This window comes from Bos grunniens, chromosome 6 (genome assembly GCF_055505025.1).
Source record: "Bos grunniens cultivar Pamir isolate PY7600 chromosome 6, Bosgru_T2T1.0, whole genome shotgun sequence".
NCBI lineage: Eukaryota > Metazoa > Chordata > Mammalia > Artiodactyla > Bovidae > Bos > Bos grunniens.
In genome coordinates this window covers 8628619-8633948 of record NC_141170.1, presented here as the reverse complement: position 1 = coordinate 8633948, position 5330 = coordinate 8628619, and the positions used below count along the sequence as shown (strand labels likewise).

At 45.9% G+C, this 5330-nt stretch overlaps 1 pseudogene; it reads right to left on the bottom strand.

Annotated features, from left to right (window-relative positions):
• Window positions 1-209: 209 nt before the first annotated feature.
• On the bottom strand, window positions 210-930 carry LOC147370259 (small ubiquitin-related modifier 1-like; annotated as a pseudogene).
• Window positions 931-5330: the final 4400 nt, after the last annotated feature.

Here is a 5330-nt window from a genome sequence, read left to right as displayed (position 1 = left end):
CGTGATATGAAGCAGGCTGAGGTATGATCATCAAAAAACAGCACAATGTAAATAAACAATAATGAATCATAGGCACTAGAATTCAAATGACCAGATGTTTTAGAGATGGGGTGCCAGTTTTCAATTCTGTTTTGAACACCACATTACAAAAGAACTATTTTAAAAAATAAAAGAGAATTAAGGGAAAAGAAAGAAAACAAAAAGAATATCTAAACGGTTGAATGACCCCCTGTGTGCTCCTGATAAACTTCAATCATACCTTCCTTGATTCCCAGTCCTTTCGGAGCGTGATTATCAGCAATTCTCTGACCCTCAAAGAGAAGCCTGAGTGAATTCATGGGAATGTCCTGTCTTTGGTAGAATGATTCTTTGAGTTTCTTGAGATGTGTCGTCATTTTCCCTTTGAAGTGAATGTCACTGCTATCCTGACATGACTTTGAGTTTCCTTCCTTCTGTCAAAGGAATTTGTAATTTCCTTGGTTCTGTCTCATCGCAACAAAAATCTGAAGCAACGGACGGACCAGTGTTACAGCCCCATGTAATTTCCTTGGATGGACCAGTGTTGCGGCTCTGTGTTACAGCTCAGTTTTATTTAGAAAATAAAATACATCCTCGAGGTGTGAGGGCAGACTGACCCAAAAGATGCAGAGAAGAGAAGTCCATGGCCCAATTTTGGCTCCTCTTTTTATATGCTTTTTTCTCCTCCCCCTGAGCCTGCCCTATGTAATTTGGGTTAGCCAGGAGGGCTGTTTGTTTTCCTGAGGTTCTCACTCTGGTCCTCGGACCTTTGTTTGTTCTATTTTTGGGAGCTTTTCCCTTCTTTGTCTTTCAGTCTCCACCATTCTGGACTCCTTTTTTCTATTCTAACTACTTAACACTTCTTACCCCCCCTAAGTCTTCCGTTGAAGTTTTTGCCTCCTGGCCAGTCATGGTGATGGGGGTTCCCTCCCCACCCTCGGATCTCCACACAGCAGCGGCCTCAGGTAGGGAGAACCTTGCTCCTGAGGTTTCTCTCTTCCCCATAGCATAATGCCTTGGGTCCAGGGTATATTCTTGATCCCAAATCCTCATAGCAATTCCCTCAAGAAAGGTAACATGATCTTTTTCTCCCAAGAGGATGCTGAAACCCTGAGAGTTTAGATAATTGGGTCAAGGGCATTGTCAACTACTAATGGGCACTTGCCAAGAGCATTTCCCATCTACCTCTACAAGGATTAAATTATGAACTGCTGCAGTTGCTGACCTTCAACACCCCCTGAAAGGAGCTCAGAATGGAGATCAGAAATGAGGTACTCTGTGCTCTGGAAAATCCGGCAGAACAGGTCTTAGATATTTTCAAGAGCTGATTTTACGAGCCCAATTCTTACATCTCCTCACATCTAGAAAAGCAATAAAGTCCTTCATGGTGACCCCTGCTCCCTGTGACTAGCAGAAACCTTCTGCAAAAATATGTGCTTGATTGAGTGAACTCCCTGTTCACTGAAGTCACATATATACTGACCTTCTCCCTACCTCTTTGGAGCTGTTTCTCAGAGCTATCTGAAATGTGCTCTCCTGGGCTATAGTCCTCATTTGAGCCCAAATAAAACCCAACTCGAAACTCTCATGTTGTACATTTTTTAAAGTCGGCAACACAGAGCAGAAAAGAGGCAGCAGCTACAGGTGATTCTGTGCTGTAAAAACCAGGTCATGCTCTTCTCCCCATCTCTGCTTGGAGCCCTTTGGGTATGACACGCCATGCCCAAAGCACAGAGTGAGCTGGTGACAGCCCTCACCTGTCACCATGACTCATGACCCTCTGAGCTCTCCAACACACGCTCCACTTCAGTCCCTGTCCTCTTCCTTTTCTACATCCAAAGATGTTAACTAGCCCTTGGAATACTGTCTGCCAGCTACTGAGTGGAAAGACACCATCAGAGAAGCAGGGAAGCAAAAACGAAAAGTGAAGAGGAGGCAAACACCTTATTTATCACTCTTGACTTCATTACAAAAGATCTGCAAAGCTCACACACACACACACAAAAATCAATCTGCAAATCATGTTATGGTTAATAAAACAGTAATTTAACACCCCCCCTCAACCTTCCCTGGCAGTGTCCTGAGGTACTCACAATGCCCTTTCTATGTTTTATTTTAAGGCCCAGTACAAAAGGTTTTCACCTTAGTGTAATTAACTTTTTATCATTAAGATTCTGAAAAATTGAATTGTGTTGGACACAGGTCACCATAATGAGAATTTAGTGGCAACGTATTACAATGTGCACTAAGCTATGAATCTGTGCTGGAGGCGTCACGTTGCTACTGACCTATGCAAATCTCCATCTCAGTGGCCCTTATTCTTCCACTGTGGCATCCGGCCCCTCTCCGCTTCCCTCTCATCTCCTTAAACAATGATTCCCTCATTTTCATATTAATTGCATCACTTAACTGAGATAATGCTCCCTCTGAAATGAGCAAAGGGATGAATCACCGAAACGGGCCATTATTCTTTTTGCTTAACCAATTTCACAGGCCCCGCACAAAGCACTGCCTTCATTTGGCTTCCTATAATTGCTTATCATTAGGCCCAGCCGCCCCACGAAGTACCTTTTTATTTATTTAAGTCTCATCTCTGATGGATGGAAAATGAGTCACTTGCATATCTGAGAGGCCCAGACAGTTTGAGGCAAGGGAGGTGGTGGGATACCCTGGAGGCCATAAATGGAGGAGAAGCAGCCTGGGTGAACAGCCCTGCCCCTTCCCCCTTTCCCACAAGATTCCAGGGGCAGCCACAGCTATCAGGTGACCTGTGGCTTCCAGCAGCAGCCCCTCTGGCTCCTGCTTCTGGATAATCAGATGATCAAGAGGAGGGAGGGCTTGACCACGTGATGATGGCAGCTTGGTACCCACAAGGGATGCGGATGAGGCTATTGAAAGGTTGTTGTTGAATCACGCAAAGACACCGGGATTTTTGGCCCCCGGAGGAGAAGAATTCAATCCGGGGCCAGAGACGAGGCTTGATCGCTCAGAGCTTTTGTGTAATAAAGTTTTATTAAAGTATAAAGGAGATAGAGAAAGCTTCTGACATAGGCATCAGAAGAGGGCAGAAGAGTACCCCCCTGCTAGTCTTCAGCTGGGTGTTATATAGTCACTGCTGCTTCTACTGGAGAAGGCAACGGCACCCCACTCCAGTACTCTTGCCTGGAAAATCCCATGGATGGGGGAGCCCGGTGGGCTACAGTCCATGGGGTCGCGAAGAGTTGGACACGACTGAGTGACTTCACTTTCACTTTTCATTTTCATGTATTGGAGAAGGAAATGGCAACCCACTCCAGTGTTCTTGCCTGGAGAATCCCAGGGATGGGGGAGCCTGGTGGGCTGCCATCTATGGGGTCGCACAGAGTCAGACACAACTGATGCGACTTAGCAGCAGCAGGTTGCCATTTCCTTCTCACTAGCAGTCACTAGCAGTCTGTTCATGAAAGAAAGGAATGTCTTAAAATTCAGAATGGCGCCAGGCTCCTCACCCATAAGATGCATTTTGGGATAATCTTGGCACCAAATGGTTTATCCTGGGCCATAAAATGATTAACTTGAATCTTGAAGAAGGGCAGACCACCATACAAATAGTTTCATTTACATAGATTAGGGGAACAATATCTGAGTATAACATACTGGTTTGTCAAGTAGGTTCTGGGCCAAGAGGCAGAACCAACTTGAAGACAGAGTCTGGGGTAAATGCATAGCACATTAGCATAGCTTAAGACAGACATTTCCATAAGGAGAAGGCACTGGTTGTCTCTAGGTTTGAGAATAGTTAATTTCAGGCGAAACCAGGTGTCATTATGGCAATACAGTATTTTAAGAGAAACTTTTTAAATTTGTATAGAGAAGGAAAAAATATCACTAGTTTGTTTCCTCCTGCCACTTAAGAGAGATAAAAATGTCTGACACTTGCAGGCTATTTCCTCCGTTTGGAGACCCCTGGCCTTCCTGCCTGTTACCCTCTCACTGTACAGGTGCCTACTTCACCAGGGAAGTGAATAAGGCAGGTGAGAGGCTGTCCCCTAGCCTTGACGTTCATAGTCTGGACCCATCAGCATGAGATGGATAAAGGAACATCATGAAAAATTGCTGTTTATTCCTTCATTCTCTCTCTGCCCCTTTCATTCCTTTAAGGAAATCCAGAATTTTGAAAAAGAGAGGGAGAGAAGGAAAGGACATTTTCCGAGGGAAATGAGTCTGTTATCAGCCACAGACATACTCAGAAAGACATCAGGAGAGAACGGCTCCCTTGCCATGAAAAGGAAAATCTCCTATTAGCCTGTCAGGGATCTGGGCTAAAGCGTTCCCTGGAGGTTTACCTAGAGCACAGCGTGTACTTTGTTCCTGTGGATAAGAGGGCCTGCCTCAGAGCTAGCTGTCAGTGGCCTTGGGATCCGTTCTGTCGTAATATTGCTTCCCAGGTACCGCTGCCGTGACTCATGCCGCCTGTCTGTTTGGTAGCTGCTGTAATTTCACCTGCAATGCTCGTCCACCTTTGCGCTCAGCACTCACCAGGGCTTCTCAGCTTGGCTCCCACACCCTCACAGGAACCCATCAGTAGCTTGACAGGGGACAAACAGGAGTCTCCTGACTCAAGGCTTTTGTTTCTTTGTCTGTGATGTTCCTGCGATGGCTGAGCCGGATGGAAATCCAGCCCACACCATTGTCCTTCTTGACAAGTAAGGGAGATTACCTTGTCAGTATGCTTGGGACACTTGGTGTAGGGCTGGGGGATGCAGAGGGCAGTGGTTCTCAAATGTGGTCCTCCCACTATCAGCCTCACCTTCTGGGAACTTGTTAGAAATATTAATTCTCAGGCTCCACCCAGACCAATGAGTTGGAAAATCTGAGGGTGGACTCGGTTAATAAATGATTACATTATTATTATCAGGAATTTATATAAAAGGAGTACAAAGAGAGATACACAGGCTTCCCAGGCGGCAAAAATGGTAAAGAACTCTCCTGCTGATGCAGGAGACATAAGAGATGCGAGTTCTATCCCTGGGTCAGGAAGATCCCCTGGGGGAGGGCATGGCAACCCACTCCAGTATTCTTGCCTGGAGGATCCCATGGACAGAGGAGCCTGGTGGGCTACAGACCATAGGATCTCAGAGTCAGACATGACTGAAGTGACTTACCACACATCTCAACTCAACAGACATTTGCTGAGCTCCTGCTACATGTTCTGGTTTGAATTGTGGGGTCCTCTCACAGATATGGGACAGGGTGATGGGCAAAATTTGTAAAAGCCGAGAGGACTGGCATTGGGAAGGAGCATTTTCTGGGGTGACTGCGGTGGCAAAGCT